Source organism: Palaemon carinicauda, chromosome 6, assembly GCF_036898095.1.
Source record: "Palaemon carinicauda isolate YSFRI2023 chromosome 6, ASM3689809v2, whole genome shotgun sequence".
Lineage (NCBI taxonomy): Eukaryota > Metazoa > Arthropoda > Malacostraca > Decapoda > Palaemonidae > Palaemon > Palaemon carinicauda.
In genome coordinates, this window is record NC_090730.1 from 1,126,319 (window position 1) to 1,138,818 (window position 12,500).

General features: G+C 34.9%; 1 long non-coding RNA gene across 2 annotated transcripts in view; it reads left to right on the forward strand.

The window, feature by feature from the left end:
- The window catches only part of LOC137641944 (uncharacterized), a 93,154-nt gene that overhangs the window by 21,267 nt on the left and 59,387 nt on the right, over window positions 1–12,500 (forward strand). For both annotated transcript variants that reach the window (XR_011044600.1, XR_011044601.1), the window contains one exon: window positions 4,426–4,451. This is a non-coding gene — a long non-coding RNA (uncharacterized lncRNA). The remainder of the gene's footprint in view (window positions 1–4,425; window positions 4,452–12,500) is intronic.

Consider the following 12,500-nt stretch of genomic DNA (forward strand, 5'->3'; position numbering starts at 1 on the left):
TAAGGATGGGCGTTTGGGGAGCTTATATGTCTATCTGTTGAGCCTTCAGCAACCATTATCTGGCCCTCTTTGGTCCTAGCTTGGGTGTGAAGGGGGCTTGGGGCCTGATCATATGTATATGTGGTCATTTTCTAGGCCATTGCCACTGTACCTTGCTTCTGCTTTTCATGAGCGACCTTTAAATGTAGAGGTGCCGTTGCAAAGGCTTTGCTATGGTAAGCAGCTCTTCTAGGAGAAGGACACTCCAAAATCAAACCATTGTTCTCTAGTCTTGGGTAGTGCTATAGCCTCTGTACCATGGCCTTCCACTGTTTTGGGTTAGAGTTCTCTTGCTTGAGGGTACACTCAGGCACACTGTTGTATCTAGTTTCTCTTTCTCTTGTTTTGTTGAAGTTTTTATTGTTTATATAGGAAATATTTTATTTAAATGTTGTTACTATTCTTAAAATATTTTATTTTTCCTTGTTTCCTTTCCTCACTAAGCTATTTTCCCTGTTGGGGCCCCTGGGCTTATAGCATCCTGCTTTTCCAACTAGGGTTGTAGCTTAACATTTAATAATAATAATAATAATAATAATAATAATAATAATAATAATAATAATAACGCTATTTTAGTTTTTCGAGATGTAGCCACGATACACTAGAGAATCTTGAATTGAGGAAAGACATTTTTTTTTCGCATATATTTGTACATGTGGTTTTGTAAAGAAATATAACTATCTTTCAGACACACACAACATTATCCATACAGGAGCAAATAGTGTGGATTGTCATTTTAACACGTGCCTGGGTTTCTGTATCAGTTTTATATCGATCTTGATAACTTGGTAAGGAATAGTGTTGGAATCTTTGTAAGCGAGAGGAATAGTACAGTGGTGACGCATTCGCCTAGCATTCGCCTAGCAGCAGATCTATCCCCACCCAGGACCGTGAGTTTAAGCTGTTTGGGGAGGCCACTGCTGTGGTTGGGCAACACAGTGCTGACGTTCTGGTGAGCATCTATTCTGATCAAACTGGGACTGAAACCAGACAACTTTAACTTTAACTTTATTGAAAGGATATTGGACATTAAAGAGTGTTTGATAGTGTGTTAAGTTTATTCCAGTATTATTTTGCGTGTGTTAAGTTTATTTCAGTATTATTTTGCGTGTGTTAAGTTTATTCCAGTATTATTTAGCGTGTGTCAAGTTTATTCCAGTATTATTTTGCGTGTGTTAAGTTTATTCCAGTATTATTTTGCGTGTGTCAAGTTTATTCCAGTATTATTTTGCGTGTGTTAAGTTTATTCCAGTATTATTTTGCGTGTGTCAAGTTTATTCCAGTATTATTTTGCGTGTGTTAAGTTTATTCCAGTATTATTTTGCGTGTGTCAAGTTTATTCCAGTATTATTTTGCGTGTGTTAAGTTTATTCCAGTATTATTTTGCGTGTGTTAAGTTTATTCCAGTATTATTTTGCGTGTGTCAAGTTTATTCCAGTATTATTTTGCGTGTGTTAAGTTTATTCCAGTATTATTTTGCGTGTGTCAAGTTTATTCCAGTATTATTTTGCGTTTTCTTACTGTTGTAGTCTCTTAACTTTCTTTGCCCCAAAATATTCATAAACTAGTGTACGTGACTCTTCAATAATGATGGCTAAGTATTTAGATAAGACACACACACTCACTCCCTCTTGTCATGGTATGACTACTCTATCTCATCCCTACCCAAGGGATGGGGAAAGCTGAGCGTGAACGTGTATATATATATATATATATATATATATGTGTGTGTGTGTGTGTGTGTGTGTGTGTGTGTGTGTGTAAAACGAGGCACTTGCCCTTTATTATATAAGGGCTTTATATGATATCATTCTTTAGGATTTGATTAAGATATGCCTATTCATGAAACTGTTGATATGACTTGTAACTAGCATCTCTTAGTAAGGTTAACATCTTGAAAATGTCAATTTGCTTGAACTGATATATATATATATATATATATATATATATATATATATATATATATATATATACTGTATATATATATATATATATATATATATATGTATATATATATATATATATATATATATATATATGTATATATATATACTGTATATATATATATATATATATATATATATATATATATATATATATATATATATACTTACTGTATGTATATACTGTATATATATATATATATATATATATATATATATATATATATATATATATAAATATATATATGCTATAACAGTACGTCACTTCTTTTTACTTTGTTGATATTATGACGTCCTTGTGGATTGGCATTGTGAATATTGGTTGGATATAAATGGAGAGAGAGAGAGAGAGAGAGAGAGAGAGAGAGAGAGAGAGAGAGAGAGAGAGAGAGAGAGAGAGATAGTGTGGCTTTCGGAAGTACCCGAGTTGCTATCATGACGTCTAACCTGGGGGTAAGAGCATTTATCTGTAGTGAGAGTGAGACAGAGAGAGAGAAAAAAAAACCTTCAAAACTTAGTAAATGTGTATTGATAGTCTTCTTATCTGTGACTCAGGATGTTTATCTACCCTCTCCCCCTTTCCCTCCCCTCCCTCCTCCTCCCTCCTCCCTCCCTTCTCATAACCTCTCTATACGTCTTCGATTTAATGGATTGGTAAAGGTCGTTGTTATGTTTTTGATATTTTTCACATGTAACCATTCACTACAGAAATGAAAAAAAAAAAATTAAAGTTACTCAAACTCCATTTTGCCGTCTCGTATACCCATTGTTTTCATGGCTCCTCCATAGTCTACATTCGCTATTATGGCGAATACATTATTTCACACTTCTTCTACATTCGCTATTATGGCGAATACATTATTTCACACTTCTTCTACATTCGCTATTATGGCGAATACATTATTTCACACTTATTCTACACTTCTTCTACATTCGCTATTATGGCGAATACATTATTTCACACTTATTCTACACTTCTTCTACATTCGCTATTATGGCAAATGCATTATTTCACACTTATTCCTCATTCACATTATGGCGAATACATTAGTTCACACTTATTTCTCTTATTCTACATTTCTATTATGGCGAATACATTATTTCACTCTTATTCTACATACGGTATTGTGGCGAATACATTAATTCACTTATTCTACATTCGCTATTATGGCAAATACTTTATTTCGCACTTATTCTACATTCTCTATTATGGCGAATACATTAATTTACTTATTCTACATACGCTATTATGGAGAATATAATATTTCACACTTATTCTACATTCGCTGTTGTGGCAACTACATTATTTCACTTATTTTACATTCACTATTATGGCAAATACATTATTTCACACTTATTCTACGTTCGCTGTTATGGCGAATACATTATTTCACACTTATTTTACATTCACTATTATGGCCAATACATTATTTCACCTATTCTACATTCGCTTTTATGGCGAATACTTTATTTCACACTTATTCTACGTTTGCTTTTATGGCGAATACTTTATTTCACACTCAATATAGATTCGCTATTATGGCGAATACATAATTTCACTTATTCTACATTCGCTGTTATGGCGAATACATTATTTCACCTATTCTACATTCGCTTTTATGGCGAATATTTTATTTAACACTTATTTTACATTCGCTATTATGGCGAATACATTATTTCACACTTATTCTACGTTCGCTGTTATGGCGAATACATTATTCAACCTATTCTACATTTGCTTTTATGGCGAATACTTTATTTCACACTTATTTTACATTCGCTATTATGGTGATTACATTATTTCACCTATTCTACATTCGCTTTTATGGCGAATACTTTATGTCACACTTATTCTACATTCGCTTTTATGGCGAATACTTTATTTCACAATTATTCTACTTTCGCTGTTATGGTGAAGACTTTATTTCACTTATTCTACATTCGCTGTTATGGCGAATACATTTTTTCACACTTATTTTACATTTGCAATTATAGCCAATACATTATTTCTCACTTATTCTACATTCGCTTTTATGGCGAATATTTTATTTCACACTTATTTTACATTCGCTATTATGGCGAATACATTATTTCACCTATTTTACATTCGCTATTATGGCGAATACTTTATTTCACACTTATTCTACATTCGCTTTTATGGCGAATACTTTATTTCACACTTATTTTACATTCGCTATTATGGCGAATACATTATTTCACCTATTTTACATTCGCTATTATGGCGAATACTTTATTTCACACTTATTCTACATTCACGATTATGGCAAATACACAAATTAGTTTCATGAATAATTTCCCCTTAGATATAGTGTAATTTTATGTGCATCATCCCCTTATACATACAGTCCTTGTTTAATGTTGATGTAAGTTCCCAGGTTAAAAAGTTCTTGATTAATAATGTTTTTCTTGTTTTGTTTTCCAGTGTCTACCGATTGGACGTTTTCGAGGGTGAGTAAAACAAGGTTTTTTAATGTTTTTTTTTAAACGTCTTTTGTTGAAATTTTAAATTTTTGATAAAGTCAGTATTTCGAGGGATTTTAAATGTTGTATTTCTGGAATTTGTATTTTGTATATTGTGGGATTTTGTATTTTGTATTTGGTGGATTTTTTGTTGTATTTCAATTTAGTTGTTTGATATCGGATACAGCGTCATTTCAAGGAGCTTCCAGTTGGATGGTAATTTAAGCGTCTACTTTGAAAGTAGAGTTTTATATTAGGACGTACTTTTTACAAAACAGTTCGATATCAGGTAGATTTACATTTCTTTAAAACATTTCTTCAGGTGATAAATCTTGGTTTTTTCCCTAAAAAACGTAAACTGTCGTTATCCCATTTATGTTAACTAACGCTTATTGAAGAGTAATCTCTCATGTTGCAAATAACGCTGAGAGAGAGAGAGAGAGAGAGAGAGAGAGAGAGAGAGAGAGAGAGAGAGATAGGGGTTGACTGGTGACAGCAGTAATAAATCCTTTATTTTTGGTCTATATATCTCAAATTAGTTTCTGTCACGGCCGGGGCCGAAGATTACAATCGCCCAATAGTTTAATTGTTAATAATATTTTAGGTCTCTGTTTGCTTATCATCAGACATTGCCTGGCCCTCCCTGGTCCTAGCTTGATGGTGAGGGCCATTTAGCGCTGATCATATGTACACTACTCTATATATGGTCAGTCACTATAGTCCATTTCTTTTAGCGAGTCATATTTGCACCGACTCGTAACGGTGCCCCTTTAGCTCGGAAAAGTGTCCTGGTCGCTGATTTGTAAGAATTATCTTGTCCAACCAATCAGCGATCCGGAAACTTTTCCGAGCTAAAAGGGCACCGCTGCAAGTCGGTGCAAATATGACTCGCTAAAAGAAATGGACTATAGGACATAGTCCTGCTAGAGCATAGTCACTGTCCTTTGACTCTGCCATTCATGAGCGACCTTTAAGGAGTATGGATAGAACTTATATTAAAAATTACCTAAACTTGGTAGGATGAACTAGAAAAATAATATCCTTTGAAATGCGAGTGTCAAGTTTCTTGTAGTATCTACTCTAATTAAAAATTACCTAAACTTGGTAGGATGAACTAGAAAAATAACATCCTTTGAAATGCGAGTGTGGAGTTTCTTGAAGTATCTACTCTATCGCATTGCCGGCCAGATATGTTTATTTTAAAAACGACGATATGAATTTCGATAAATGCTTCAAGTGTGCATTATTGCTGACTCGTGGTTGATTATCTTTTATTTTGAATTGATCGTTTGATTCATAGTTTTATGAGATGAAGATTGTTCCATTTGTTTTTAGTTATTTCTTTTTAAATATCCGGCTTTTTCTTACTTCATCTGTAGACTGGACTTGATTATTATTATTATTGGTATTTTATTATTATTATTATTATTATTATTATTATTATTATTATTATTATTATTATTATTATTATTATTATTATTATTACCAGCTAAGCTACAACCCTAGTTGGAAAAGCAAGATGCTATAAGCTCAAGGGCTCCAATAGGGAAAAATAGCCCAGTGAGGAAATGAATGACTAAGTTATTTTCTACAAAAAGCTTCATTGAATTGATAGATATTATTTTATATTTTCTTTATTAGGGCAAAGGTCTTTACAATAAAACTCCAAACTTATTGTTTGGCAAATTTTTTATTTATTTTTATTTAGAAAAAGTTTATTACGCTAAAGGTCTTTAAAACAAAAGTACAAACTCTCTCTCTCTCTCTCTCTCTCTCTCTCTCTCTCTCTCTCTCTCTCTCTCTCTCTCTCTCGAGATGTATGCACATGAGTATGCGTGTTCTGTTGCTATGAGGTGGATTCTAAGCACAAGTCTTATCGTCTCTATCTTTTAAGTGTGTCATTAGATACAGCCAATAGATTAATTGTTTATCATTGAAGGTTATTAATAAAATTTTTCACATACGACAAGAAAGATGATCAGGAAATTCTCTCTCTCTCTCTCTCTCTCTCTCTCTCTCTCTCTCTCTCTCTCTCTCTCTCTCTCTCAAATCAAACCATTGTTCTCTAGTCTTAGGTAGTGCCATAGCCTCTGTACCATGTTCTTCCAATATCTTGGGTTAGAGTTCTATTGCTTGAGGGTACACTCGGGCACACTATTCTGTCTTACTTCTCTTCCACTTGGTTTGTTAAAGTTTTTTTAGTTTATATAGAAAATTTATATTTTAATGTTACTTTTCTTGAAATATTTTATTTTTCCTGTTTCTTTTCCTCACTGGGCTATTTTACCTGTTGGGGCCCCCGGGTTTATAGCATCCTGCCTTTCCAACTAGGGTTGTAGCTTAGCAGGTAATAATAATAATAATGATAATAATAATAATAATATGAGCTAGGTTTGAAATTTTCACTCTTTAATTTGCTTGTTATCCTACTCTCTCTCTCTCATTCTTCTGTTTTCCTGTATCCTATTCCTAGAATGATAGATATTCTTTAACCCTTTCACTGCCAGTTGTGTATTCAACGAAACTTATGATACATCAAAATTTTCCAAGACCACAAAAATCATAGATTGTTGATATTTAATGGAAAGCTCTCACAATATTTTCTTATTGAATACAAACTTTCTATAGTTTGCGTGATTTCAAACAAGAGTTTTCTCATGTACATTTTGGCTAAGACACCAATGGCGGTGAAAGGGGTAATGCATTCTAGTGTCTATCTCAAGACGAGCCATTTTTTCCTTTAAGGCCGGGAGCACACTAGCGACTCTGTGGCGCCGCAAGGCCACAGCATCGTGTGGCGGGGATGTGGTCTCCCATAGGTTTCCACTGTTTTCTAGTTTTACCGCGCAAACTAGCGACTGTGGCAAGCGACTGTGGCTCTCTGTCGGTCATCCCCGCCACAGGCGTGGTTCGGCTTGAAAACAATAGAAACCCATGGGAGACCACATCCCCGCCACACGATGCTGTGGCTTTGTGGCGCCACAGAGTCGCTAGTGTGCTCCCGGCCAAAGGAATGTGGCTTCTAAACATAAAAACTTAGGTATGGTCCCTTGTGCTCCTATGATTATTGGGATAATTTTTATCTGTGTATTCCATAGCCTTCTCAATTCAGTTCGCAGGTCCTGGTATATCTCTAATTTTTTCTATTTTTTCTCTACGGTATTGTGACGTCTATGAGTGATACTTTATTATTATTATTTATTATTATTATTATTATTGTTGTTGTTCTTGTTGTTATTGTTATTATTATTATTATTATTATTATTATTATTATTATTATTACTACTACTTGTTAAGCTAAAACCCTAGTTAAAAAAGCAGGATGCTATAAGCCCAAGGGCTCCAACAGGGAAAAATAACCTAGTGAGGAAAGGAAACAAGGAAATAATTGCACCACAAGAGCAGTAATGAACAATAAGTATTTCGAAAACAGTGTCAAAATTAACATAGATCTTTCATATATGAACTATAAAAGCTTCAAAAAAAACAAGAGGAAGAAAAATAAGATACAATAGCGTGCATGAGCGTACCTTCAAGCAAGAGAATCGTAATATAATGCTGTAGAAATAAGTTTTTACATTAGGGTATAACAGACGTTGTAAAGGTATAGGCTTTACGATTTTGGGAGATTCAGCGAAACCTAATATAAATTGAGCTATTGAAAGCCATTTTTGAGACTTGCACCAAATATTAGGGAGAACTTAAAGAATCCTTTTCGAATTGGGAGCACAGTATTTCACCGGCCACATAATAGCTTAAGCGAACCATTTATATATCAATAATATAATGTGAATATGAATATGAATATCAATTCTGCCCATTTAAATATTAAATATATCCATCCATTATCAAGCCGATGCTTCATCAATAATTATAGTGGTAAATTATATCATTTGAATTTCAAGTCATTAATGAAGCCCTCGTTGTTGTTCTTTTTTTTATATATTGAGTATTTTTTCATTTCGCCTTTGCTCTTCTCATTGTCGGCCCATCATCCTTTGTCACGGTGGAAATGGCTATTTGATGGCGCTTCGACATTTCATACGTCTGGCGCACCAGCACAGATTTTTTATTTTTATTTTTGTAATTTCAGGAATGTGTAATACAGTAAGATCGCTTCAGGCATACTTGCATGCGTACTTTCTCTGTTTTAATATTATCTCCTCCTACGCCTATTGACGCAAAGGGCCTCTTAATGTTGTTACTGTTCTTGGAATATTTTCATTGTTCATTACTTCTCTTGTAGTTTATTTCTTTATTTTCTTTCCTCACTGGGCTGTTTTTCACTGTTAGAGCCCTTGAGCTTTTAGCATCCTGCTTTTCCATCTAGGGTTATTAATACTCCTGCATACCTTCTATTTTAATGTTGTTACTGTTCTTGGAATATTTTCATTGTTCACAACTTCTCTTGTAGTTTATTTGTTTCTTTATTTTCTTTCCTCGCTGGGCTATTTTTCACTTTTAGAGCCCTTGAACTTTTAGCATCCTGCTTTTCCAACTAGGGTTATTAATACTCCTGCGTACTTTTTTCTGTTTTAATAACGTTACTGTTCTCTTGTAGTTTATTTATTTCCTTATCTCCTTTCCTCGCTGAGCTATTTTTATAGCCAGACACTTTACTTTATTATTTAAAGAAGATATATATATGTGTGGATGTATTTTTATATTCAAAGTCCAGGAGACATTATATATACAAAGGCTTATTATACAATTTCCCTTCATTTGGTCATGAGGAATCAAAACCATCTGTTGGAGAGGGCTACACTATTAATCATTTTATTAATAATTTTATTAATCAAAATGATGGTTATGAGCGTAAGTGAAATATCCTTCAGCTGCCTAGCTATCATTATTTAAAGCATGGCGCCCAATAGTAATTCTAACTTGCATTATTACTGTGATATTTTTCCCTATCTTCTTCGTCTTAAAGTGTTTGACTATCAGAATTATTGACATCTTCCCTTATTCTATTAAGAGTGAAATTAGAAATTCCTTTCATTCCCTGATTGGTGGACGGTGGGGGGAGGAGTAAATTTCCTCCAATGCCTCCTTTTGACGATACATCGAGACTTTTATGCAAGCTTTCATTAACGACAGAGCTAATTGGGACATGAAAGAAATATTTGCCCTTGGTCGAGTTACAATTACCAAGAAGAATAATAGAATAGGCCATAATTGAAAGGGATGAATGGTTGATGCGGCTCATTGCGGTGTAACCTCCCGTCTTACATCCCGTCTTACTCCCGTCTTACCGGTGGAAGGGGATCCCTTGGGCGACTGGGTGAGGTCTTCCTGCATCGGCTCATTGTGGTGTAACCTCATGTCTTACCTTCTGTCTTACTCCCGTCTTACGGGGGGAACCCTTGGGCGACTGGGTGAGGTGTTCCTGCATAATTATTATTATTATTATTATTATTATTATTATTATTACTTGCTAAGGTACATCCTAGTTGGAAAAGCAGGATGCTATAAGCCCAGGAACTCCAACAGGGAATATAACACAGTGAGGAAAAGAAATGAGGAAATAAACGACAAGAGAAGTGATGAACAATATAAACTGTTCTAAGAACAGTAATAACATTAAAATAGATCTTTCATATATAATTTATAAAAACTTAAACAAAACAAGAGGAAGAGAAATTAGATAGAAAAGTGTGCCCGAGTGTACCCTCAAGCAAGAGAACCCTACCCCAAGACAGTGGAAGACCATGATAGAGAGGCTGTGGCACTATCATAAACATTGTCACTGTTCCTCACCTCTGCTATTCATGAGCGCCTTTTAAACCATTAAGCTACTATTAGCTCCTCAAACAAGAGACCATAGTACAGAGGCTATGGTACTACCAAAGACTCGAGAACAATGGTTTGAGTTTGGAGTGTTCATCTCCTAGAAGAGCTGCATACCACAGCTTAAGAGTCTCTACTCTTACTAAGAGGAAAGTGGCTACTGACCAATTACATTGTAGTAGTTACCCCTTGGGTGAAGAAGAATTGTTTGGTAATCTCAGTGTTGTTAGGGGTATGAGGACAGAGGAGAATATCTGAAGAATAGGCTAGACTATTCTGCATATGTGTAGAGGAAGGGAAAGTGAACCGTAACCAGAGAGAAGGATCCAATGTAATACTGTCTGGCCAGTTATAGGACCCCATCACACTAAAGCAGTAGTATGTACACACACTCGTACGCACACTGCCTTTCAACTATTTAATGAGTATCAGAACCCGGTTTTGTGTTCTTGTCAACTCACTCAAACTTTAGGTAGACTATTAATATCATCTTGAAAGATTAATGCTCTCGAGATATTGGGATGATACTGTTTATTTGTGCGTGGAGATTGTGAAAATTGATGAGGTAAGGGCTGGGGGTTAAAATTGTTATAGAGGTCTTTTTGGTATGCAAATAGAACAACGGATTGGTTGTAGTTGTTATAAATATTTGTATAGCGGATTGTTTGTAGTTGTTAGAAACGTCTGCCTAACGGATTGTTTGTTAGAAATGTCTGCTTTACGGATTGTTTGCTGTTAGAATAGTGGGCCTAACAGATTGTTTGCAATTAGAAATGTCAGCATAACCAATTGTTTGCAGTTAGAAATGTCAGCATAACGGATAGTTTGCTGTTAGAATTATCTGAATAACCAATTGTTTGCAGTTAGAAATGTCTGCATAACCAATTGTTTGCTGTTTGAAATGTCTGCATAACCAATTGTTTCCAATTAGAAATGTCTACATAACGGATTGTTTGCTGTTATTTGTTTTTCACTCTGCATTTCAAGCATATGCCATATTATATAGCTGATTTTCTTTTGTATTTGATCGTTTCATCAACATCTTTGCCTTTTCTTATAATTATTTTGATAGAGTATAATGGTTTTTGCTCGCAAAAAGAAAAAAAAAAAGTTCCTATGCACTAGCAAGAGGTAATGGCGCTGGGTGGGACTCTACCGAAAGATTACCTTTTTTTTTTTTTTTTTATCTGCCATTGTTTCTTAGTATACATCGGAAACCAATCGTTGCCTAAGCAGCCAGACTCCTCTGAAATGGTAATGAGATGAAAGAGCACACATAGGGTGCTGGTTGCAGGATGTATGGGGGGGGGGGGGGGGGGGGAGTGCAAGATGCCTTGCAGTTGTTTGTTAAGGAAAATAAGAAAGAAATACGTTTTGGATTGTTGCTTGAAAACCGGTCTTTTTGTTAGTAGCCATGGATGCTGCTTAAATTTTTTTCTTTTTTTTTTCTTTTTTTTATTAAATATTTTTTTTTGTTACCAGCCATGATTGCTGCTGAAAGAAATGCTTTTTTTACTAGCCATGATTGCTGCTAAGAGAAATACTTTTTGTTACTAGCCATGATTGCTGCTGAGAGAAATGCTTTTTGTTACTAGCCATGATTGCTGCTGAGAGAAATGCTTTTTTACTAGCCATTATTGCTGCTAAGAGAAATGCTTTTTGTTACTAGCCATGATTGCTGCTGAGAGAAATGCTTTTTTGTTACTAGCCATGATTGCTGCTGAGAGAAAGGCTTTTTGATACTAGCCACGATTGCTGCTGAGAGAAATGCTTTTTGTTACTAGCCACGATTGCTGCTGAGATAAATGCTTTTTGTTACTAGCCATGATTGCTGCCGAGAGAAAGGCTTTTTGTTACTAGCCATGATTGCTGCTGAGAGAAAGGCTTTTTGTTACTAGCCATGATTGCTACTGAGAGAAATGCTTTTTGTTACTAGCCATGATTGCTGCTGAGAGAAATGCTTTTTGTTACTAGCCACGATTGCTGCTGAGAGAAATGCTTTTTGTTACTAGCCACGATTGCTGCTGAGATAAATGCTTTTTGTTACTAGCCACGATTGCTGCTGAGAGAAATGCTTTTTGTTACTAGCCACGATTGCTGCTGAGAGAAATGCTTTTTGTTACTAGCCACGATTGCTGCTGAGAGAAATGCTTTTTGTTACTAGCCACGATTGCTGCTGAGAGAAATGCTTTTTGGTACTAGCCATGATTGCTGCTGAGAGAAATGCATTTTGTTACTAGCCATGATTGC